We start from the raw sequence: 26,606 nt of genomic DNA on the forward strand, positions 1-26,606 counted from the left end.
TTCATGTTGGGCATTTTTTGGTGGGGCTCTTGTTTTCCCTGTGGACCGTGCTCTTTCACACTGCCAATTTGGTCTGTGTCTCCTCACCGCCTGAGGAGCTGGTCCCAAGCAGAAATGGGAAGTGACCTCTTGTGTGTTTCAAAAATTTGTCAGAAGTGTTCATTGGGAATCAGATATTAAATGTGCACATAGAGTTAGAAGAGAAAGTATTAGTGGCATAACCCTTTTAATGATATTCGCAACAGATCTTAGGTATAAATATTTCTGGCATTGAACAAGTGCTGCCTTAAATCATTCAGTCATTCTCTGTAGGCTGCAGCTCACTCAACAGCAAAGTTTTGTCCTGTTTCCAGCCTCTCCTCAACAGGGAACACAGAATTGCTCCATCATATTCACTGTGTGTTCTCTTCTGCTGCCACTTTCCATCCTGCTTGGCTGAGTACTTTTTCCCCAGTTGGGCAACTGGTAAGAAACCAGTATCTCACTGTGATTATTTGACTCATTGATTTCACCTTTGCCTGTAATCAGGTGCAAATCCAACCTCTAGCAGAGGGTCAAGAGCTTTTTCACATGGGTGACACACCACATGTGACTGGAGCCAGGTTCCCATGGACATCGTGTCCTGTTCTGTCAGCAGAGTTACACCAGGGAAAGGTTTGGCACGGGCTGTAAAATCTAAACCTTGACCCAGCCACAAGCAAATGAGAGCGAGGCAGCTGTTTAAAATACCTGAGGGTGAATTCAGATTAAACCTTTTCAATATTGACTGAAATGCTTAATTTTATTGGCACTGGCTACTGTGAGCACACTTCCCTCTCAGTGACAAGCAGTGGGATTACCCAGCTCAGAGGTCAGCAGGTGGGCTCTCCATCCTTGGCTCCCCTCTGAGGACAGGGGAGAAGGGACGATCCCTAACAGAGGCCATCACACCCCTGCCCTTGAACACTGGGGGAGAATGAAGCAGATGCAATTGGCTGGTGATCTGGTTTTCAGCCCAGCACTTCTGACCAGGGGAGGTTGGGCTGTGTGGCCAGAAGCCAGCGAGCTGCCGGCAGAGTGTTTGTGTGAAGACACATGTAACATCTTTTGGCTGACAAACTGCATTACACGTCTGTCCCCATGCCCAGGAGTAGTTCTTTGCTTCAATTCCCTGTGTGATATATATATGTATATCCACAGCCAAAAATGTGAACTTCTTCTGGTGGTGATTTCTCCAAGCTACTGCCCAAGACGAAGCCAATGCCCCCAGGATCTGTCTGGAGAAGGGGAAGGCGCTCCCTCTCGACTACTGCTGCTCAATCAACTCGCTGACACCACAGTCCCTAAAACTTGGCTTAGCAGCGGGTGCTCTCTGAGCCAGAACTGGCAGATCAGCAGCTGCTGGAAGCAGACACTCCTTCGCAAGTTCTGGTCCTCTCTGGTGTCACCCAAGCTGCTTCCCTGACTTCCAGCGACGGCTTTTTGTTAATTAGGTCACGCGTGGCCCTGCGCGCGAAGCGCCGCACGACGCAGCGCCAACGCTTTGGTGCCGGTGTGTCTTTTCACTTTGTGAGTCTGGCATTTCCTTTGCTCTCCAGGTTATGCCAAGACAGAAGGAGGGACTTGGAGAGGGAAGATTAACCTTTCGCTGGCCACGATTCCCTCCCTCTTATCGCGGAGGCTTCGGCAAGGCGCCCCCCTCCCAGCCAGCCTATCTGTCTGAATTGCTGAAAGCATAATGCTCCCATATGAGAGATAAGTAAGTGAGCTCTCTTTTCTTTTCCGTAGGGATGAACTATAGTGTATGCAGATTATTAGGAGAAGAAAATAATATCAGAGAAAGGTGGCTTTCTTAAAAGGCATCGGTAGCATTAGTGTCATGTGTGAAGCACCCATTTGTGACAACTGTACAGACCTTTCAATGGAAAATTGTGCTGTGCTACCTTTTAAAGTATGAAATGCTAATTTTGGATTTACAGTTTTTGAACTGGAGGGCTGCATTTTGCATGGAATTTTGTTTAATTTCCCAGAGAAAAAAGGCATTTGAAACACAACTGCCTACAGCCAACTGTCAACAAAAATCAACTGTAATAACACGTGGCCTGTCACTGATTTATCTGGTGATGTGGTAATCTTCTCAATTTAGCTGGATATTTCTTCTTCATACCAAATAGCTGAAAGTCTTGCTAGACATTTATGAATATCGGGAGGTGCTATTAGGATGATAATGGGGCAAGATTAAAGAGGTGCTCACTAGTTCAAAGTGCCAGTTAAAGAGACAGGGAATCGAGAGGTGTAGATATATATGGCCCATTGGTGTAAGTGAACTTTATATTTTCAGAGTTGCTTAAGATTTGGGAGACGGCATATTGAAATCCATCTGCCAGGAGAGCATCTTTCTAAAGGGAAACTGGGGGAAGCAACTGTATGCTTTTTTTTTTTTCCCCTCCTAAAAAACATGCTTTTGTTTAGCAGGAGGTGTGGATTGAAAATCTTAGGTATGGAAGCTGGAGAAAGTGAGTGTGGACGATGTTTTAGCAAGAAGAATGCTGGGAATTTTCCCCCTTTTCTCCAAAGGTCTGAGCCTCAGCCATGGTCACTTTGCAGCAGGCTGTATCTCAGCCAGGACTGGCGAATAAAATACCACACTCTACATGCTACAGCTAAGAAAAGTAATTGGCCTCTCACAAAGAGCTAGAACTAATGCAGACAAAACGATATTGCAAGACTTGAGCTGCAAATAAAGAGACAAGTTTGTGTTTTACAAAAATGTATAATTTACCAGGCATTTCATTATGCTGTATAAAAAGGCAAAAATGATAATTGAAAATAAATGTGGCTGCCTAGCTACAGTATATGCTGCCAGCGTTACTGGAAATAGAAGTGCTTTCTTGCTGAAGAGTTAAAATTTTCATACAACTTCTGTCTGCAGACTTGTGTAATGTATCTTGTTAAATTTGTTTCAGTTTGGGTATTTGTTACAGAGAAGCAGGCAAAATGTGAGGCTCCGTCTGTGTATTTTTATATCTAGGGGCTTGTACAATTATATTATTTATTAACAGCCTCTTCTGCAGATGCACACATCTGTGGAGTCTGAGGCAGGATTCATGTTGCTGAGTTTATTCCTGAGTGGGAAAAGTACATCAGTTGCCTTCAAGGTTGCCAGAGACATTCCACAGCAAACTCCTGTCTTCCAAGGAACATGGTTACAAATATAGATAAACCAAAGAAATGCAGTTGGGTTATTTTGCCCTGAAGCAAAGGGAATTCTGAATTGATGCTTTTTTCAATGCATGGGGCTACTTGGGGATGCTTAAAATTACTGGAGGGGGAGAACACAGGTCTAGGAATTGTCATTGCTTCTGCCCTGAAAGCTTCTTTCTGGCCCCCTCATTCCTGGCAAGAGGAAGTTGCCACAAACGTGGTGTCCCTCTGGGTCCAAACGTATGAGTCTCCTTGCAGCAGTCCTGGTACTCTGCACACCCAGCATGGGAAAACCTTCCCCAAGAGATCTTTGGGGGGAAAAAACCCTCCTCTGGATTGAGATTTTTTCCCTCCAAGCTCTTCAATTTCTTAGCAGAGAGAACTGTAAAAGGCTCTAGGCTCAATTCTTCCCAGGGTCTGCTCATGCCCCACAGCAACAAAATGCTGTGCAGGTTATCCCAAGCTGAAACCACTGAGCTTCCATTTGCTCTGGAATTAAGCTAAGAAAGAAAAGGTGAGAAGTTTTCCCTTGGGTTTAAAGGCCAGGGAGGTAGGGGCAGAGAAATGGGATGAGTTCCTTGTTGGCACTCCCATTCCACAGATCCCTCACCAGGGTGGATGGGATGGCAACAGAGTGGACAGGGTACAGGGGAAAGAACTCATCAGCAGGAAGGTTATACTTTCATGTGTGTGTTTAAATCCACTGTTTAAAATTATCTTCCTTTTCATTCTTTCATTCCATTTGGGCTCTTCTTTTATCTACAGACTCAGCTGGGCTGCATTGTTCAGAGTTGTGGCTGTGTTTGGATGGGTCAGGCCCTATGAATTTGCTTGGCCTTGAAGCAAAAAAACTCATCATGAATAATGAAAGAAAGGAAAATAATGCCTGAGACAGAATGACTTTAAAAGTGATTAATATCTATTCTTTCCCTCATAATTTGCCTCCAGACTTTTCCCTTTTCAAAACAGCTTGCCATTAGCAGTTGAACTTTCAATAGTCAGTACTTTGATGGAACTGGTGTTCTGAAGGCAAAGGGAACATTATTATTATTATTATTATTATTATTATTATTATTAATATTAATATTAATATTAATATTAATATTACTAGTATTGTTACCATTATTATTATTTGGAATCAAGGTTCATTTTGATAAGTTCAAAGCCCTGGGTGAATACAGAAATGCCCAAGTTCTGCCCTCCAGCACATCTTGCTGGCTCAAGCTGGCCACTTGGAACACAGCAACGTTTGCCAGGCAGGCACTGAAATTGTCGTGGCCGTGGATGTGTAAACAGCAACATCAGTTCCCATCCAATAACTGCTGACAGGAAGGCTGGTCCTGTGCAGAGCAGCACCCAGGGGATTTGCAATTATGAAGGAATGGGATATATCAGGGATGCAACTGACTGCCACTAAGTAGCTCAGCAACTCTCAGGGGCCTCCACTCGGGCTCCCAACACCTCATCTCATGCAGGAGATTTTCTTGCTTCAAAGGCTTTTATTAAAAACCAGTTCAGGTAAATGCTGACAATAAGCAAGCAAACCTGTTGAGCCTCGAGTCCACAACTTGCCAGGCAACAGGATGCTTCTCTGTGACATTTAAGAGTGCTAACACCTGAAGAAAATATTGCATGTTTTACCCTTTGTGCTTAAAATAACACAAAAAGTGCTGCTCTTGCAATTGCATTTAGGGGCATTTTCAGCAGGCTGTCCCCACATCTGTCCCCACCTCTGTCCCCAGGATCTAAGGGCTCCCAGCTGCCTCTCATTAAAGGAAACCTTCTCCATTAGTGCCCTGGCCAGGAGTTTGAAATAAGCCAAAGCAGCTTTATCTACCCCAAAAGCAGCCCCCCACCAGCATTTGGGGTGTGCTGAGGCAGGGCTCCTGGCAGGGTGTGGAGGCAGAGCACTCCCAGCCAATGAGCTCCAGGGAGTTAATTAGTTAATGTGTTATCCCAAACACCTGTGGAGCACGCTTTCAGCCTCAGCTTGCTCAGCCTGCAGTCACTTTTAGTGTGTGCTACTCCATGTTCCCTCTGAGCAGCTCCTTCCAGCTCCCTGGGCTACCCTGAGCTTTGGGTAAGTTTTTCTGTTATTCCTAAAGTTTTACAGATTTGTAGCCCAGTGATGCTCTAGGTTTCTTTGAGGTGATGAGCAGAGAAAGCTCGATGGTTGTAGGGCCTGAAGTTGCTCCTTTCTGTGGCTGTTGTAAGGTGGAGAAGCTGCTTGAGATGTGAAAGGTGATGGTTTTCTGTGGTGAAATTCTTAATTTTTTTTCTCTTTTAAGTCCTCTCCCCATTTGTATTTACCCCCAGTTCCATGGTTCTGCTTTGTTGGCATACTTCTGCACCTGTATATCTGTATTGTTTCTCTTGTGAGCCTTTCCCTAGCTGGTCATCTGTGGAGAGGATTTTAGGGGAATTCAGCAGGAATTTATGGGAATTGGTACTTCTTAAGTCAGACTTCTTGAATTTTTCTGTCAAAATAGCAGATGATTATTTTGTTGGTAATGGTCAGCTGTGCCAGCTCTGTGAGCATTATGGTCTTGGCAGTATGTGGAGGCAGAATTGCTATGGCTTTTAGGCAGTGCTTCCATTGAGTCTGGGGATTTTACCCCTGGTTAAAATAGGGATTGCCCCAAGCTTCCACTTCATCCCTCTGCTGGTGCTGGAGGAGGGTTGGGGGAACGAAGGTGAATTGTTTTCCTCAGCTGCTGGAGTTTCAGAGAGCCTGGGCAGTGTTAACGAGGCACAGCTGGGCCTTGTTTAGGCACTTAAGGCTAAAGGGTGAAGCCATGAGGAGCTTCCAGAACCTTCTGGGCTTTTCCAATCAGGCTGTGGATTAATTAATTATCTCTGCCTTCTACTGGAGGTGCAAGGAAGCCTTTTAATGTCTGCCAGGGGATGAAGCTTCTTTTGCTGCCCAGTGAAAGCATGGCAGCCCCAGCTTAAATGGGTGAACCCGTGTCATGCACCCCCTTTTGGGGGCTTTCATGGCTTGGGGGAGGAGGTCCTACATGGAAAACCCCCCTGATTCCAGGGAGCTCACCTGCAGTGTGTGCCAGGCTGGGTTTTGCCATCAAAATGCACTTGTGTGTTACCTGCAGAGATAATTGAATGTATATGCACATCCCCAGCAGAACACCTGTGCTGCCTCCCTGGCACACATAAGTATTCCCTGCATGCCTGGGTGTTCCCTGCAAGCTACACTACACATTAATAAGACAATCCATATATTGCATTAGGACAGACCCTATGCAGACAATGCTCCAGGTACTGATTTTTCTTTCTTTCTTTTTTTTTTTTTTTTTTTGTGTAAATCCTGAAATATGGCTGATATGGTCCACTGCAAAATGAACCAATATTGGAAATGGCAAAATTGTAATGTAAAATATACTGGGGTCAGTGGGGTGTGATGTTTTTTGCATACATTTTTTCTCCCTTGACCCATGCCATTCTCCTGCATATCGGGGGAAAAAAAGCTTCATCTCACACAGAAATGTGATGTCCTTTACTGCCAGAGGCTGTTGGTGTTTTAAATGAGGAAAAAGCACAATGCATGAAGAAGGAAAATTAAAGCATATTCATTTTGGAAATTAGATACGGTGTCAGGAGACTCTCTGGAAATAGCATGGTTTGAATGGAGCACCAGACTACAAGACAGTTCACTGAACTTTTGACCACTATTTATACTATGGGAGCTTTTGAAACGGGAAGACAGCGAAGTATTTTATAGCTGTTTAATAGTGGATTGTGGTTTTTACTAGACATTTATCTTCCCTCTGAGTGTATATAAGATAAGTAAACATTATGTAGTGTAATTGCCTTGTGTTGGAAGGGCTTTAATTTAGGGCTGCTTTATGTTCCCTGTTTGTGGCACATCTCATCCCCAGGCACTGGGGGGGTGGTGCAGGTGCCACCTGAGTGCCTGACTCCATCCCAGGATCCAACACCTAGCTGAGCCTGCTCCTGGCATCTCTTTTGTTGGTTGTGTTGGGCAAAAAACCTGAAGTCTAAAGCAGAGGTGGTTGTGGCCCTGGCCTCAGGGAGGCTCAGGTAACTTCTACCTCCAGGCCTGATTTAATTCCCTTATCATTTCTAGATAGTGCAACTCATTTTAACCTGCTCTGTGGCTTCAGTCCCTCTTTAGCATTCCAAGTGCAGGGAGCAATGCACCCTTCCAGGGCTGGCAGCTATCTCATTACAATTGTGACGATGCATCACCAGGCAGACATGCATGAATGAAGCACTGTTTGCAAAACCAAAAATGTGTTTGGGGTATTTTTAGGTCCTATTAACTTGGGCTGTTGTTCAGGGAAATAAGATGGAAAGATCAGAATTTTGGCGTAATGAGAAAACGTGGTCTCGGTGCAGTCAAGGCTCTTCTCTCCCTTCTCCCTTTACTTTCCATCTGTGTAAATTTTTAGTTTCAGCTGGCATGGGGAGAGTGACACTGCGGCTATGGGTCTCGAGGAGCAGTCATTTGACAGGGAGGTGCTCTGGAGAAGGAGCTGCCATTGCCAAACCAGCCACCTCCTGGGGCTGAGGACTCAAACGGAGTCATGCTGCACTGGGATTGGTGCATGTGGTGCTGTTTTCCTTTCTGTTCTTTCTCTTTTGGAGACAATTATAAAACAGATCTCTTACTGCTTAATACTGAGAGGCAAGCCACAAAGCCTTTTTTCCCTTTCTTCTTTTTTAGTGTGCTATTAGGGGAAGTTTAGGCTGATGGACATCCATGGCATGGTCCCTTTGTCTTTTGTCATAGTACAGCTTAGCCTATGTGGGAAGGAAAAAAGATTTTTTTTCCTTCTGCCATGGAAGATGCTTTTCTTCCTTGGACCAGAAGCTCCTCTCCTCTCACTAGCCAGTAACAACCCTTCTGTTCATCCTTATGTCAAAGCCCCACTACGGAGCTAATAGAGATGGCTGACAATTAGAGATGAGCTGAGATGCTCTGGCAGCCTCCGGGTGCTGCAGACCCCAGGGTGCTCTGGGATCCCTGGGAGCAGCGGGTGCCAGCCACACTTCCCACGTGCCCTGTGCTCCTGGGGACAGCACTCGGGATGCTGAGCCCAGCTGGGCCTGGAGGCTGGAGCAGAGTGGGAGGGGGAGTCTCTCGGATTTATCTCTTCCCTCCTGGGAGGTGCAGCGCTTCCCTGCTTCCCTTCCTGGCTGCTCTTTGTCGCTTCTTTTTGCCAAGATGTCCCAGGCACTGTCAGGTCTCTTCTCCTGTGGGAGATGGATGTGACAACATCCCAGGATGACTCTATTTTTTCTCAGGAGTAGCTTGATGGGTCACAGCTGGAGAGACAATGTCCCTGGAATGCACAACAGACACGATGCATGGGATGATGTTTTTAAAGGAATGCAAATTCCCCATCAGTGCACACCTCCTCAGGTGTTGGGATTGTTACCTCCTTTTGTAATGATTATGAATTTCACTTTATTTTTCTCTAGACTGAGAGTATTTCTATCCTGTGCTTTATTGTTGCCCAAGACAATATAATGAAATACCTTGAGATCTTATTTATGCCAAAACTGTATAGGACAAGTGGTAATTTTAGATGTTTTCCTCACTCTTTATTTAGTGTGGAACTACTCAGACATAACTTGAAACAATACCCCAAGTAACCATTGGTGAAAAAACAAATACCCCAAACAAATGTCGCAAAATGAGGATTTTGCCACGGGATGGTTTAGCTGAGCCATGACCAGCAGCTTCTCATCTCTAGCATGGTTTTCACCCTGAAAGACTGAATTTACCTTTTCTGCTGGTCCTGACTAGCTATTTGTGGGAGTGTGGAGAAAAGCTGCTTTCCCAGCCTCATTAGGGAGCTGTGCTGCAGGAAAATTGCTTAGGGAATTTTTGTACATCATTTGAATCCCGTGAAACTGAAATGAAGAGGTGTGTTTTCATTATTTTATTTCACTTTTCTTAAGGCTCCAGGGTCTCTTTCACCACAGTGTGGAAATTTGTACCTCAGTATTCCTGTCTGCCCAGTGTGTCTGATATTTGTGGAGGACTTTGGAAGTGTCTCAGCCTCCAGCCCAGTGAAACTTTTAATCTGCACCATGTGTCTATTAAAGAGGAGTGGTAAAGTGCAACAGGTGGCCAAAACCTAGAAATTAGCAAATTTCAATTTGCATTTTGGAGGCGTTTGAAATACATCTGTGTAGTCTCTAGAAACAGAGAGGGACCATGCTGACAGATCTTTATCCTACATGTCTGCACATGCTTTTCTGAGGAAAAAACCCACAAAACCAAACCAGAGCCAAGGCACAGGGGTAGTGAGACAGAAAAACAAGTGGCTTGTCCCCATGGTTCGCCCCACGGTCCGTGTGAGCACGTCAGACATGAATTCTTTGTGTGTGTGAGGAGATAACAGATCCACATTAATTTCAGAGCTGATTGCTGCTCTTTATTAATAGAAATGTGATGTGGTGCCAACGCCAAGCCCTGCCAGCCTTTCCTTTTTATCTCTTCTTTCAAACATAGACAGCGTGGAAAGCCTGAGCGGAGGATCCCCCCAGTCCCTGTTTATTTCACAGCTTGTTAAGCTGAGGGACAGTAATGGCACCTTCCTGTGGCTGAGGTGACGGGGAATTGTCAGCTAATGCTGTAAATATCACCTGGAAATTTTTTTGGAGGCTGGAAATAGTTTCTGTGGAATAATGCTAATTTAATACGGCTTCATAAATTGAACAGAATTGAATGAGTGACAGTAGATTTGTGAATAATTTGCAAATTGAAGCAGTGATAAAATTTGTCAAATAATGTGTTTTCTATTAATAGTTTGCCCTGCTCCATGTAGCTGCTGAGTAGTCTTGGTTCTCTTGGGGTTTTTTTTTGAGGAAAAGCTGGAATAAAAATTCTTTTTATTATTTTTGTGGGTTTTTTTTTTCCCTTCCCTGTTCCAAGAGCCATTGTTTACTTCTGAAGAGGATGAAAGATGAATTCAGGTTACGTTCTGACATTACAATGAAATTGTCAATAGAAATCAATGCCTTGTCAGGTGATGAGTTAGGGGCTATAAGACAGCCTAACAGTGTCCCTATATCTTCAGGCTCCCTCATTGTGCTGCCCTCCTCGGGAGCCAGGCAACTGTGCTGTTATGGAAAGGTGTTGTCATCGTTAAGGGGACAGTAATGGAGTTTAATAAACCTGGCAGCGAAGGCATGGAGCCCTCATCCCAGTGCCAGTGTTATAAAGCACCACGCTGTCTGTAGAGCCTGGTGCTCCCATCTGCATTTATTATTGACCCTGGAGAGGTAATACAAACACAAGAGATGGAGGTCAAAGGGCTCATCTTCAGCTGCCAGCCGTGGCCACCTTGAAACAGCGCCGTGTCACAGCGCCGTGTCACCTCTGTCCTCCCAAGGACCTCAGCACGCTGAGCTGTGGCTGCTTCCTCATGTGCACCCAGGAGTGGCCATGGGGCTGTCAGGGATGGGGAATGCCAGCATTGGAAATGTGCTGTCCCCACCCAGAGAGGCTCTGGTGTCACCCAGAGCCCTTTCTGGTGGGTTTGAGCTCTGCCAGCCGGGTGCTCCCAGGGCATTCCTGCCTGATGCAGCAAGGATGTAGCCAGGCTCCTGCCCTAGGCCATTGCTGCCATTTGCAGCCTGTTCATCTGGGGAGCTGGCTGTGCTCTCCAGGTGTGCCTTTGAGCTTCTGCTGGAATGGCCTGAGAGTCATTCCCCTCTCCCTTCAGATCTGTCCAGATCCTAAATTCCAGATCCTCTCTGGAACAGAAGCTCCTTCAGCTTAAACTAGCTCAGCCCCGGAAAGCAAAACCCCTAAACAGAAATTATAATTATTATATAAACCCCCCAAAACACCCCCAAAGAACCTGGTTTAGAACAAGACACAGGAACAATTTATTCTGTCTCTCTCCATGGATTAGAGGGGTGGTACTTGGAGCAGCTTGTTAAACAGAAGTGCTTGGCCCCTGGCCTTGCACTGCTGTTTAATGATCCACTCTTCATGTGCCACCTCTCTAATCCACGGAGAGATAGGTACAAATTGTATCTATAATGTTATATTATTTAACAGTATAATGTATTATAAATCATAGAATTGCATCCCTGCCTTGTAATTGGTGAGATGTGTTGCATGAGAAATCCCCTAATTCAATATAAAGTGGTTGCTCTTATGCATAACTACCTCTCTGGATCAAACCAATTCAGCCCAGAAGTGGTGAAGGGAAAGTTAAAGCTTTCTTAATTTAAAAAAAAAGGCAAAAATATAACTTAGCATGGCTTTTTAGGCCCCTCATTGGGTTTATAGGCTCCTGCCCTCAAAGAGCTGTTCAAGAGAAGAGCTTGTCCCTGCAGCAGGAGCTGGTCTGCCGTGTGTCCTGCCACTTCCCAGAGGATCCTGCCTGCACACTGGTCTGTCTGTACCAGGACTGATCCTCACTTCTGGTGCTGGATCTGCCAGAGGGAAGGAAAACTGTCAGTGAGGGGCCCCTGAGCAGCCTGTCCCCGCTGTGTCCCCAGCCCCTTCTGCAGTGTCTGCCTCAGTGATGTGGGAGCACTCCTGCAGCAGAGTCCAAACTAAGCCCCCTGTTTTATTCCCCCCCTCCCCTTAAACCCAATGTCTTGTCCTTGAGTAGTGACCAGAAACAGCCACAGCTTCAAGGAAGACTTGAAAGTATCAAAAACATCCTCATTATGTAACACACCAGGAAAAGAAGTATTTTTTCCTGACCCTGATAGTGATCCACTCATATCCTACAGCAGTTTGAGTGATGGGCTGTCTGGCTCATTCTGTGGAGTTGCAGCTAACAGATGTGTCTTCCCCCACCCCAATAAATAACTAACCTTTCTTTAATAAATAATAAATAAACCCTGGAGCTGTTCTAGACAAACTATGCTTAATTAAAGCCTCTGACACTAAAGCAAGTTGCATTTTCTAATTGAAAAGAGAGATATTTTTGGCATAAGAAAAGAAAATTTAGCACTAAGAGTTTGCTTAAATTCTTTATAGGAATGGATGTTAATGAAAGCAAGGAAAAAAGCTTTATTTCAGACTTAGCTAAGCTTGGCTTTGGGTTTAAGGGTGCTGTGATGGGTCCTAACCAGGTGTGGTGTTGACCTCCCTGGACAAGATCCTATTGGTCTTATATGGTTTCCAAAATTAATGGAGGCCAGCACTCACACAGGTACCCAAACTCTTCTGGCCTCCTGGGGGCAAGAAGTCTTGGAACTTTATGTGAGTAGTAATTTTTTTTTCACCTCTCTGCTGAGTTTGGGCAAATCTGTAAATATTTAGGAAACCTTATCTTGCTTTTCCTGTGGTATTTCACCTGTGAGAAGAAATCTGGTAGGCTTAAAAGAAAGCAAAGGAAATAAACTTTTTAGACCTTTTAATGACTTAAGCCAGTGCAAATTTGCATTGAGGCTGGGGGCAAGGAGACAGTCTCATTTGAGGAGGAAGTGATGTGGGGCTTATTTCTGAATCAGAGCACAGATCAGCCATCCCCATCTCCTCCAGCACTCACAGGGCAGCCTGAATTACTGACTCAGAAGAGTTCCTTCATGTCCTGTTCTGCCTTATTTGAGAAGGCAAATATTCCCCTAAAACCAGGGGAGAGGTGTAGGGCTGCTTCCCCCTGGTTTTATACACACCATGTAGAAGGTGATGGCCTTTATTAGTTTTTTTGGAAAAGGGAAAGAGCTGAACTGTTCATGTTCCAAGCTTTGTTTTGCTTGGCAAATGAGAGACAGTGAGAACCTGGGAGATGACACTTTTATCTGCAAACAAGGCAAGTGCTTCATTCTGAATGTGAAACTTGCACCAAGTGGGGCATGTACAGAATCAATGCTCATCCCTGCATGAGGCCCAAAATCTTGATGTGCTGATTCCTTCTGCTCTTGCTTTTTCTCTTTGAATTTACTTTTCTGAGGTGCAAAGATGCTGCCAAAACTCAGAGTGAAGTTTTCCAACGTTTTTTCTTTAAAAAACTGGCGAAGCCATTAGAATAATGACAGAACTTCTCAGGGCAATTAGACAAGACTGATTTTCACCCAGGTTGTTATATTTATGTTTGTTGTACCCGAGTTTCCTTCCTGCTAGAGCTGTTTTGCTTTTGCTGAGTGTGAGTTGTGTACAAAAGGAATGCTTTTATACATTTATCTCCTCTTTCTAGTCAGTTTTACCTGCTCTTACAAGTGAAAGCCTGGGGGTGGGAAACAAGGAAAAAAATAATTATTACTGTTTTCCCTCTGAAAGCCCCAAAAAATTATGTGGAGTGGGGCAGAGTATTTTTCTCTCCTGTCACTGGCTGCAGTGCTCCCTCCCTTCCTGAGCCCCTGTGTGCCCTGGGGCACAGGATTTTGGTCCCCAAGGTGGGCAGGGGTTCCTGCCCTCCCCACCAAACAGATCAGGGTCTGCCTGGCAGAGCGGGGATGGGGAGAGAAGACTGGGAGGAACTGCAAAAAGAGGGGCAGGAACAAAATGCTTCTTCCTTGGCGAGCTTTAATCAGTGCTCACCTCATACATTTGTAAAAATGACTGCCTAAGAGGTGAAAAAATCTATTTCTCCAGCAGCACACACTTACTCTAAATCAATCCAATGCAGTAGGGCACTTGTTTTTTTTTTTTTTTTTCCTCCTGACTTTTCTATTTATTTGCTTTATATGACAACAAAGTTGCCTTTTCCTGGACAGAAGTGAGCAGCAGAGTGCTTTGCCTCTCTCCTTTCCCCATGCTGTGGGATTATTGGGAGTGGGGTGTGAACACCCATTCATTTTGTGGAGTGTTTTTATGTGCCTGTCTGCATAAAAATAAGATGTAATGATGGTGAGGATTAAAGGTATGGTCAGAAACTTTTTTAGTATGGTATGAAATAGTAGCACTGAGAGCAGCTCTTTCTGACCCTATATAATGAACATACAATGGCAATAAATCCTGCAGCAGATTAAGCAATTTCCCCACAGTAACGTGTCTATTGGAGTTTCAAACAACCCAGAGGAGCTTGAAACATTTGGATATTCCAGTCTGTATCCCATCTGTATGTAGAAAGTTGATGGCAGGGCAGCATCCTGAACTTTGACTCCTTGTAAAAGTTTAAATTGCTGCCCTGCTGGGCTGAGTGAATGCTAATTACTTTGTCTCTTACAATACGTCCAGACTACTTATTTAAAAAAAAAAAAAAAAGTAAAAAAAATAAAAAATCCCTGAAGACACAGCTTTTGCATGCCAAATATATTGCACTCAACAACACACAGGGAACAGTGGGCCTGTTTGCATACAGCCAATGCCATTGTGAATTTGCTGGGTTTAGTAGCCTTTAAGAATAATTTCAGTTTTTCACTGCTCGTGTGACAATCCTCAAGGCTGAGCAGCTCCTGCCTGGGTGCTGCCCTGGTAGGATGCAGCTGGGATGCACAAAAATCCATGCAGGTCTCTCTGGGGACCTTGGAGAGTGTCCCCAAAACAAAGATGGTCTTGAGACTGAATTAATTCATGTCTGAACTGAGCAGGGTTTCTTGCAGGCAAGAGAGGTACAGCTGAAATGAGGCCAAAGCTGTAACCCATGGAAGCAGAGTCCAGCAGGCTCTGTCTTCCTGGAGATGCTCAAAATCTTTGCTGCATTGCCAGAGTCTGATAATTATTAACAATTCTGTAATAACAATATTAATTACCAGGGAAGCCAAAGTTCACTGATGATTTTTTGGTTCCTTTTAGCAATTGTTAAGCACAATTAGAAGCTCAGTCCTGATGAGCTCCTGGAAGTGATGTTGTTTGTGAGGGCCACTCCTTGTGTCACTGCTGTGGGCAGGACTGAGGTTCAGGCTGCAGATGTGGCATCAGAGTACCCTGAAGGGAAAGAAAAATCATCCCAAAAAGAGAAAAACTTAATGGACAAATCACACTGGGAAATGAGAATCTAGGCCAAGGTTAGACCCTCTGCTGTGCCCATTCCAGAGCTGTCAGTGTGCAAGCTCTCACAAAAAGCTGCTGGTTGGTTACTTGGGCTTTGCACTGGACCAAAACCCAATGCCCTGAAACTTTCCTGAGATGTGGGGGAGAGCACAGGCCTTGCTGTCCCATTTATTCTCTCCTGGATTAGAAAGTGGTGTCATGTTGTGGGTTTCTTTTTTCCCTCATATGCAAAGGGAAAACTTGTTTATTTTCAGCCAAGGATAAGCTTGTCCTGCACAACAATTGAATTGTCACCCAAGAGTGCTGGGGACAAAGATTTGGGGAGGAACTGAGGGTTTCAGGCCATGATAGATAATTTTAATAGAAGATGGTCTCCCAGACCCTGGGCTGTGAGAGCTGCATGGCTCACACTAATCTGAAATGTTGCATCCAAGTCCTGCTCCCTTACAGGGACAGCCCTGGAAATATGTGCAGATGTGTACCAGCTGCAGGGAGCTGAGGCAAATGTAGGGAACCAACACTGGGATGCCTTGGGCTGGAGGGTGTTTGTACACTGGGTGATGCTGTGGCCCCCTTAAAGACCCTTGGAATCCTCCTTGCCCTGATTTTTGAGGCAGCTGAGTCTTTGTGGTGCCCTGTGTCCCTCCCATGATCGTGTGAGGGGATGGGTAAATGTGCTGCTAGCACTGCACACCCAGGGCTAAGGGAGGATTTTGGAAATAGGTTAAATGAAAGGCATTCCTGACGTGCTACCCACCAAATGTCCCAATGAAAAGGAATGTCTTTTGTGGAGGGAAACAGCCTGCAAATAATTAATTGAGGAAAATGGGGTGGGAGGGGGGGAAGGGGCGGAACTGAAGAATTTCATAATATTTCAGACTCAGAAAACGTGTCACCAAATCAACAAACAGAGTGTTCATTAGGAGAAATTTGCTTAATTTCAGACCAGGGATGTGGAAGTGCCGTGAGAGTTGTTCTGAGGGAATTTTTAGCCCAATCAGAAATGAGAGAGGACCACAATTATTATGGGAGTCTGTTCTTCTGAGAATGCCAACCCAGTTTTGCAGACCCAAGAGGTCTGAACAATCTCAAATCAGGTCTGGCTGTAGAACTCTTCCTCTCACTGCTGTCTGTGACGTGAGGCTGCTCGTTTCTGTTTTCAAAACCAGTGTCATGTTTAACCTCTGAGGCTCTCCTGAGCTCCAAGTGGAGAACTTTCTTTAGCAGAGCTACCTGTCCAAATCTTCCCTGCAGGCAGAGCCTGACCCAGAAGGCTGGCTGGGTTTGCTGGGCTGGGTCTCACAGGGGGCAGGGCTGTGTGCTGAGAGGACTCGGTGCTGCCTGGGCCGTGGTGTAGCTGGTTACAGATGTGCAAAGTGCACATCTGGGCACTGCCTTCAGAGCCTTGATGAACATCATCAGACCACGGGCCTGATGGTCCCCTCTTCCCTGGAGGCACCTGTGAAAGGGCACCCTATAGCTTTTCCCTCTGGTGGGCAGTCCCAAATTTTCCAGCTTTCCCAGCTGGAAAAGGCTTTTTTGGGTGCCTGGTCCTCCAGCAGCCACTGCAGGAGGATGTGCAGGCCCTGGCTGCTTGTCACCAGGGCTGATTCCCTGAGATACCCACAGAGCAGGCAGTGGCATGGTGGTGGTACTGGAGTTAACAACTCAGTGTTTCAGATTACTCCCTGGATTTGTTACCTTCTGGGAAAAGAAGTTATTTCTAGACCCTCTGCCAACCCTCAATTTCTAGTAAATGAGAATATACTAGTTCTGGGACTTATGATGTTTTATGAAAGGAGGAGGGGGGGGGGGAATGAAGAAAGGAAAATGATTTTGATCTGAGACAGAAATTCAGACAAAGGATTACCCGTGTTGTTTGAACAGACAGTGCATAAACATTACCTTATATTAGAAGGAACAGAGACTCACAACGTCCAGGAAACTACTTTATTCACAAAATAAAACTAGGCCCGTTTCTGCTTATTCAAATACCACCCACAACTTTCTGGGGAAAGATCATATGCAGAGCATATTTGGAAACATTATTAGGAATGCATAAAGTACAGTATTAGTCAATTTTATATGCTCAGTTGCATGAAATCTGTGTGTTTAAAAAATATAATAATTTGCATTTCATGGCTTTTGATAACCTCAGGAGTGCACTTGAAATTCAGCACATGCCCACAGCACCTCCCAGCTCACCCCATTTTTAACTGAAGACCAATGGTTTCTATTAAGGGATCAGGCAGGGACTCTGACAAGCCAGTCAATAACTATGTGAGGTTACTTCATTAATGCTATAATGGCTGATAGAGTGAGAGGCAAAAAACAGGTTCCTGACAGCAGCAAATGAAAATGATAGAGATTCCTGAAGCAACGCGCCTTTCCTTTGTCATTGTCTTTTGCTTGGCTTATTCAAAATGTGGCATTTATGTATTCAGCCTTGATGAATGTTGCAGGCTTTAAGTACTTTTTCCATCTCTAATGCAGTGCCGATTGCACATTGTTCTTTCTTTCTCTCCCTCTCTTTTTTTTTTCTTTTCTCCCCCCTTTTTTTTCCCCCCCTCCCATAACCTCTGCTGTCAAGGCACCGTGGGCTGAAGGGTTGCAGGCTCTGGCTAAATGGCTTTCCTGCTGTAAACGGGGAGGCTGATGGCACCATGGATCATCAGCGCCGCCGAGGTCACGCAGCCGGTGGGTGGCAGCGGCTGGAGGCGCTGCACAGGTCCCAGCCCTGCAGGGAGCAGGACCTGAGCCATGAGAAGGCAGCAGCCCACCTCCCCAGGGCTGACTGGGGGGCTTTAGGGCACCCCACCCGTGTTTTGGGAGGTTTGTTGCTCAAGGGTCTCACAATTGGAGGGAGGGCTCTTCCCCAGGACAAGCAAAAACTCCATCCCCAGCATTCCAAATCTGGGTGTCCCCTCTGCTGGATGTTCCAGGGTGGTCCCCAAAGGGGTGTCACATTTCTGCCATTCCCCCAGAGCAGAGTCATGTGTGGAATTTGAACATCAGGATAATGGGCCTGGATCATTTAGCTTCTTTAAATGTTTGTAACTATTGCATATAAATGTCCAAATTGTGGTTGGGAACATGATAGAGATTCTTATAGTTTGCTTTCACTTTTATTTCCTTTCATTTAACTGCTTACAATGTTGCATATTTGATTTTTGGTGGCAAGTCCTTTTTGGGACTTGTTTTTCTTTAGGCCACACAGACCAGAGGGTCGAGGCAAGGCTGGCCCCTTGCAGAACCCGACACCTTCATGTTTGTGCTGTGGAAAAAAAGCTCCTGATTTATCACTGACCAGTCTCAAAAGACAGTGCTAAAGGTGAAATAAGTCTCCTCAAATCTGCCATATGATGAGTTACAAAAATAATATTTTTTAAGTTGTTCCCTTCTCCTAATTATACTCAGCACAGCCATGTGTTGAATCTTTTTGTCCAAAACAATCTCTTCCTTTCATAGGGTGCTTGTGCACACCTGCTAAATACCTTCCCATCCTCTGGTTTTCTATTCCAAGGCAATTCTTTACGTTCCTAAACCCCAGTTTATTTCAAGCCAGCTTCTGAAGATGCTGAGGCTTAATTCAGAGCAGTGTTTAGCCATGTGCTTATCTTTAAATAGTCCCCCAGCAGTCACGTTGCAGAGGCAATATTAGACACATGCCTAACTCTCTGCTGACTCCAGCCTAAAAGGCCTAAATATCCAAATAATTAGATTAATTTGTGGCTTGATAGTGGAAGACTTTTGGCCTAGGAAATGAGAATGCAAAAAGTATGCAAAGCAGTTGCAGATGTGCATTTCCCAGCGAACTTGGAGGAGACCACGAGGCAATATGTTGATACTGGGCGTGCAGGAATGCCTGAACATTAAAGTGCTTTAAGCTCCTTTAAGAAGCAGCTTGGGTGCAAACCAAAGCTTGGGTTTAAATTGTTTCCGCAGCAGAAGCAGAGAGGCTCAGAGCTTGCATTATTTATTTTTTTTTAAGGCACTGGTAACTTCTGGGATTTTCCCATGTTTATGGTTTTACAAGAAGGGAGCCAAGTGTGCTGTGGTTAATGACATAAGCATTAAAAGTGAAGGATGAGGGAGATCCAGGCTCACAAACCTCTTTGAGGATTCTGGGCCAGCCAAATGACCCTCTCAGCAAAGAGGGTGGGCTGCTCCTTTCTCTAGCTTCTTCTCCATGAGCTTCTGGCCAGCGTTGCTACTCAGGACAGGAAGGGTCTCCAAGAGACCAATGCCCAATGTGGGCATTGCTGGGATAACAACTTAAGATCACCCAGATACAGAGGAAGGGCCCAAGCTGCTCATTTCCAGTTGCACAGGAAGATCTGTCAGAGACCTGGGGTGTGGAGAAGGTGTTTGTGGCAGGGTGGTGATGCCAAGTATCTGCCTGTCTCTCTCTGTAGGCTGGAACAGGAAGCCTCGTTTGGAAACATAACTTTTTTCAAGGTGTGTGGTTTAGCACGTCTTGAAACCTCTCTTGAGGTGGAAAAGCCTGTATTTATTAATAAATTGTGAAGTGATCCTAACTAGCCATGCCAGGAGTACTTTCCACTTATTCACAGAAACAGAACTCTGGAAACCAACAGCTTCTTCCAAGGAGGAGCAACTCCCTCTTGGGACTCCTGGAGTTACCTGCAAGGTGTTTGAAGTGGTCCCAATTTCCAGCCAAATACTCATTCAGTTGCTGAGCTCACTCTGTTTGTGTGTAAAGTGATGTCATTCTGTGCCCTGTGGGACTTTGGGCCACTTCCCAACGGGATGATCCCACCCCAAGTCCATGGTTTGGCTCTGTCTGTGCTTGGTTTAGTACCTCCCTGTTGGTCTTCACAGAACTCATTTCTCAGTCTGCCTTCAGCCTTGAATTATTCCAGCTTCTTCCAGGCACTCAGCACCTCTCTTCCCCAGCCTGTTTCCCAGATGGGAAAGGCTGTGATCCCTCTTGGTGTCGCCAGAACAGGCTTGGCACATCCCCATAACTGCAAATACTGGAGCTGTGGCAATTCCTTCAGACCCACGGGTCCCTGCTGTGGAGCTGAGGTTGAGCAGTGTCCCTGGATGAAAGCAGCTTTCCAGGAGAGGATTTGCTCAAGGGGTGGTTGTGCAGCAAAGCTTGCCCTCCCTTAGGATAAACCTTCCTAGAGAGGCAGCTCTGGGAGGTGCAATTTGCACCTCTCTGCACAGGCAGAGGTGTGAATTGAGTGAGGAAGCTGCCAGGCTTTGCTTCCTGCTTGGGAAACCACCAGGATTGTTTTCCACCGGGCAACAAGGAGAAAGGACATTCTTTTTTGCCAACACCAATTTGCTGTCCTTGCTCAAAATGTTTTTCTGGGCCCTGGGAAGAGGGTTTGTGGGTGATCCAGCACCTCCTGCCCTGCTCCTGTAGGATGGGACTGCATCCCTGGGCTGGACTGAAGGTGGGAGAAGTGATGGGCCTGGGTGACAAACCTCACTTCTCTGTCTGCACTCCTTAAAATTACTGATAGTCCTTCACTGTTTTGGCTGATATTTGTGTGCAAAATCCTGCTTTTTAAAAGGTAGCAGAGATTCACAAGTTAACACTAATCCAGTGTGGATTTATGAGCAGAGCTGGGCGGTGGCTGAGTCAAGTTTTCTTTTTTTTTTGTTAAGTTGTGAAATTGCTCAGGAGTAACTGGGAAATGCTTTTTCTGACAGGAAACATTACACCTGTCTTACCTGTTCACATTCACAGAATGCTCTGAGCACAAAGGAGGGTATTTAATGAACTTTATAAATCCATCAATTAAAGAAAATTCATGTGCTTTCCATGATCAGATTCTTATTTCAAGGCCAAACTCTATTCAACCCAGCCCAGAATGCCCTAGCAATTCAGCTTTAAAATAAATTATCAATTATTGCATGTGGATATTTTTTAAAAGAGGTATTAGGTAAAAGGTATCAATGCCTGTATTAACACAAAGGTAGAGATGTAATGAATGTTTTCACAGAAATAAGATTTTTTTTTAAAGAATCCCCTGCCAATTTGTCTGTGTTCATCATTTGCTCTTTTAAACAAAAGTTAGAGACATTATTGCTAGCAAACAAAAATCCATTTTAGACAAACACAGTATGTCCTCAAAGATCCAGTTTGTCATGTTGGTAGTCTCATTGGCTGTGATTTGTATATTAAAAAGATTTTAATTGCCCAGGTAAGTGCCTGCACCTGCTAAGACATTGAATATTAGAGCACTTTATTCTAATCTCTTATAATATAGGGCACACTTCACCCATAAAATTATTCTCTACACAATTACAGCTCGGTTTTGCTGAGGTAGAAAGTGCAAGTTAACTGTTTGGTTTTGCTCATTATTATTAAAATCATGCAAATGAGGACCATTAGGTACCAGTTGTGTAGTTAACCACTCAATAGCCTGGTGACTGCTTTTCCTCCCCACTGCAGACGATTACAGGGGTGGGGATGTGGCTGGGCAGAGAGCTCTGGGAGTGTGAGGTGCAATATTGCATGTAATATTGCCACCAGTTTTGTGCAAACTGCTGGGTTTTCTCATGCATCCTCTTTCCATTTAACTGGGAAATCTGTGGTTTCAAAACGCAGAGATCTGTTCTGAATCAGAACAACTGGCACAAAGTTGGAAATTGCCTGTAAAAAAATACATTTCTGGGACATGCTCTTTTGAATTAGTCAAAATGTTCTGGTTCAATAAATCAAAAGGTTTCATTCCAATTCAGTATTTCTTTTATAATTAGGGATATAATGCAAAGTAACAGTTCAGAACAGCTTTTTCTTTGGCAATGAATAATTGACTTGCTCCGTTCCAATGAAATTTAATTTTAGGGTTTATTCTCACCAAAACGCCATGGTTCAATTTTTGTTCTAAAGGAAATTCTATCAGAACTTGCTGGCTCCTGCATCAAGTTCCTATCCAACAAAATGGTGTTTTCTGATGGAGAATGTTTTATCCCAGCTGCTTTGACCAGCTCTTGCCTAGGTCCCCAAATCTCTAAACAAAACAAGGTTATTCATTACTCTCCCTATTATACCTTTATTGAAAGAATTCCATGCAGCTGAAAAGGGAAAATCCTGTGCTCTGAAGCCCAAAACTCCATGGCCTTCAGCAGAGTTGCTCCAGGAATAAATCTGACTCCCCAGTTTTCATCCAGGTGGGTTTATTTGGATATCACAAGGTAACTGTGTGGCCATAAATCCATAAAAGGATTTATGGTTCTTGCAGGCAGCTCCTGCAGGTCCTGAGGTGAGATGCTGGAATTATCAGGGTGATTTGTTTTATTTTGTCATATGTGAAGGAGGAAATAAATAGCCATCCTTTTATTTAGGTGTGTAACAGAAATGTTGGTGCTGGATGCACACACAAAGGTGTTGGGGAGAGGAACCAGAACCTCCTGGGTTCAGGGTGAGTTTCCACCCAAAGCTGGGCTTAGACTAAAGCTCCTCTGCAATGTGAGAAGCTCACACAGCCATAAATGTAGGATCTGACACTGGAGGTAAATATCTTCAGACAGCTCCTTGCCAAAGTGATGAAATCCATCCTCAGCAGATGTGGCTGCCTGGCTTCTTTAGGAGCAAAAATATTCAAGATGTCTCCTGTAAGGAGTTTGGGTAGTCAGGAAAGCTGCTGGTGCATGCACAAGGAGAATTATCTGGGATGTTTTAAGTGGAAAGACTAATGGCATGAAACTGAGCTAAGGAAAACTTCAAGCCATGGAAAAAATAATACAGGCTAGTGGTCTGTGGACTGGTCTCCTGAGAGATCTAGGAAAGCCATGCTGTGCTGGCCAGTGAAAACCACAGTGGGAATAGACTAAAGAAAAATATTGTAGCTGTCAGCAGGATGGACAAGGTGCCCTGTGGGATTTTCAGAGTGATTCAAGGAGTATTTGTTTTCATGTTTTGTTTCCTAATTGGCCAAAACATATACAGCAGACTCTCACAGGACTGTGCTGAGCCAAAACTCTCGCTGAAGTCAGATGAAGAACTTTTGAGCCTGTCCTGTTGGAAAATGTCCATGGGTGAAGTTGTGGGAGGTACGATGTGTGAGAAATGCCCACCAAAATGCTCATTTTGCTGTATATCTTCCCTCCAGGGGACGCGTGTGTAATTAGCAATTGCTTCCAGTAAATGGCTCTCTGATCAATATGAAAATCCAGTTTGGAGGAAATTGTTGTAAAAAGCACAATTTCTGGCTGGGCCCTCATGGTAACAAGTGCCTGGCTGGTGGAGCACCTCTGCTTCCATCCGAGTGTCGTTGTATAAAGGGTTGGCTTTGGGGTTTGTCTGCCCCAAACCATTGTGGTGGGGGGAAGGAAATGCCCTCTTGATTGTGGCTGATCTTCCACTCCGTGGCATTTCACAGCTTTTGTGCACCATGGCCACGTGGTGGTTGGAGGACACAGCCCCTGAAGAAGCCTCCCAAAAGCAGCTCTCGTTCTGTTTGTCGTTTTCCTCGCAGTGATTTTGTCTCGTGATGCGCCGCTGATGTCAAGTCCTAATTGTTAGGTGTCCCACGGGGAACATCCCTCTTCCCTCTCGCCAGCTGGATTGTCTGGGCTTGGCATAATTGAGGATGGAAATCCTTCTCCCATTCACTCCATTCTTTGTGAGACTTTACTGCTTCTTCCGACTGACACCATCTCTCCAGTGTCCTTGTGCTGCAGAGGATGAGCCTTGGCTGCTGTGCTGCTCAGCAGTCTCTGGTCCCATGTGTCACCAAGGGTGCCTGTCCTTGTCCTGCTCTGTCCAGGGCCCTTGGTGGTTGCACTCACACGCAGGAACAGCTCAGCTCTCTTGTAGTGCTGGCAAAGAGGGGTTCTGACCACCTTGGTGTTGAGTTTTAGCCCCTCAGGGCTAAAATTGCCATGTTACTGAGTCTCCCAAAGTGAGGGGAATGCACTGAAAGTTCATACTGTTTTACTACTGCTTTTATTATTATTATTTGCAACAAGATCATTATTCTGTGACCACATCCCTACTGGTGAATCAAGTCTGCAGGCACAATAGCTCCTTGCAGGCCATTTCCCCCTTGATTCCTTTTCAAAATCATAAATATTGCAGATTGTGGAGAAATTCTATAAACAAAGAGGTTCATATCTGAGCTCATCAGGACAATGCTATGTTTATATACACTGCTGCATATTGTGAGGGGGTATATGACAATTTTTTATTGCTAGCAAAGGACATATTATTCAAATATATGAAGAGAAAATAAAATGAGCTTGATAAAAATGGGATGCCCCTAGCAATCAGAGTTTCACTTTAAAATAACACTAATAATTGAAGTGCCATTCTGGTCACCTGCACCACAATCAGTGCTGTACTCCTTTTGGAAGTGCCAAAAGTTTCTTATTTTGTCAGGTGGTGTGTCTGTAGTGGGTGAGGAGTTATCCCAACTCGGGGTGAGCTGCTTGGGAATGGGCTGGAACATTCCACCCTGCTGATGGATGGGCAGCCCTGTGCTGGGATCTGCCTCCGTGGGGCTGCTGCTTCCCAGCTCTGCCTGCTGACCTCGGTGCTTTTACCCAGAGTAACCACATGTGCATTTATCACAAGACTTTATGAACAGTGAAGGTTTATTACGTTGCACTTAAACCTCGTTTAACCTTTTCTCAGGAAGCAATGCTCTAAAGTGGGATTGCAGGAGTTTGCAAAATTCTCCGAGCACTTCCCGGGCAGGGTGTGTACAAGCTCCCCCCAAGAGAAAATGCAGGTACAAACCCCCCATCTGTTGTCTTCATAGTTCTGCTGTGAGGAAAAAATATTGCAGCCTAGGAAAGACTTATGGGAAGACATAACTTTGGATTTTGAATTTTTTTTTTTTATATTTCCAAATTAATCATTGGCTCAAAAATATGCGTCTCTCCCTCTTGTATGGTGGCACTTGGAGCCCTGATATCTCTCTGTGCAGGTGGCCTTGGGGCAGTCCTCAGGCCCAAAGACCTCCTGTGAGCTGTCACACTGCTCAAAAAGCTCCAGTCCTGCAGGGAAAAGGGAGAAATAGAAAGCTGGAGCTGAGCAGTACTGAGAGCTTCCTGGCAGGAGCAGTGCCCCAGGGGAGCAAATGCAAATCCCGTCACTTGGGATGGTAGAAACTGGAGTGAATGAAGTTCCAGCCTAAAGATAGCAGGGAAGCATCCTTCTCAGGTGAGGAAGGGGCTTGGGAGACTCCCAGGCTGGGTAGTCTTTTTCCAAGTGGACTTGCAGTGATTTACATTTCTATTCTGGATCTGCCCTTAGCCTGTGAAATGTTTGTGTCATTTGGAAGTGGAAAAACACAATGAAAAAAAATGTGAGGGGTGATCAACTGCACTCAGTGAAATTGCAAAATTCTTAATTCTGGCAGAGATAAAAACCCTTCATTCTTGGTTTCTACAGAGCCAAAAAACTTTATAAAATTAGCTTTGATCACCTCACACCTGATGTCCCCTCCACCTCCTTGGGCATCTTCTCTCAGGGGAGTTGTTAACACAAAAGTTCCTGACCGTTGTCAATGAAGAGATTTCTTAGAAAGGCAGAGCCCCTGCAAGGAGCAGCCAAAACTAAACACATCTTCCAAGTGGGTGGCAAATGTTGCCAGAGGTTGATAGGAATTTTCTGCAGGTCTGGGAATGAGTAGAGGAGTTGTAGGAATGGCTCTATTGAAGGTGCTTGAGCCAGAGAGTGCAGCTTGCAAGGCAACCTGAAAAGGCCATCAATAATTTACCTCGTGGTATGACTGAGATGGGTTGAGTCTTCCCAAATCAACCTAGAGGTAAGCAAGAATGTGCCATAACAGTGTGTTTTGAACCACAGGATAGAGGCTTAATTGATTTGCTCTTTATTCTTTGCAAAAGACAGCTGAATGTCAAAGGTCTTTCTTTTGTGAAGTAGTGGAAAACCCGTTGTCAAACAACCTCTACTCATTTAATAATTTATCCCATTTTGTAAAAGAAAGGCAGCTGACACGCACTAAATCTAGTCCATGTTTAAATTACTGCATTGAACAATAATAAGAGGAATGAATAATCTAGTACATCTATTTAAAATTAAACATATATGAAACTGTTTTTCCAAATGATCACCAAGGGCTATAGTTTAAAGGCAGGACAGAAGCCACGAACAGAATGAAAATGCCGAGCAGTAGTTTGCAAGTGGCAGCAGAATTATTTATTCTATTTTTTCTATACATAAGGAATAGAGCTAAATGAACAATGTTTAAGCATGTCAGAATTTCATCAATTTTGCATGAGCATTCACAAATATCCTGGTGGGGGTAATTGCTTGCAAATACATTTAAACTAATGATATGTTATGTCCTTACTAGATATAAAACTATTAAAAGATACGTTATTGCATTTGACAATGCCATGAAGCTGGGTCAAAGCTTAATGACAGATTTCTGCATTCGTAAATTAAGATATACTCTGCTGGAAGCAAATATTTTGTAAAAATAAAAGCCATCTACTATGAAAGTTTGATCATTGATCTAAGGTTGCTTTTTGGTTTCTCCAACCACTGGGCTTGCAAAAGTAGAGGAAGGGGAGATTC

Source organism: Serinus canaria, chromosome 3 (genome assembly GCF_022539315.1).
Source record: "Serinus canaria isolate serCan28SL12 chromosome 3, serCan2020, whole genome shotgun sequence".
Classification (NCBI taxonomy): Eukaryota; Metazoa; Chordata; class Aves; order Passeriformes; family Fringillidae; genus Serinus; species Serinus canaria.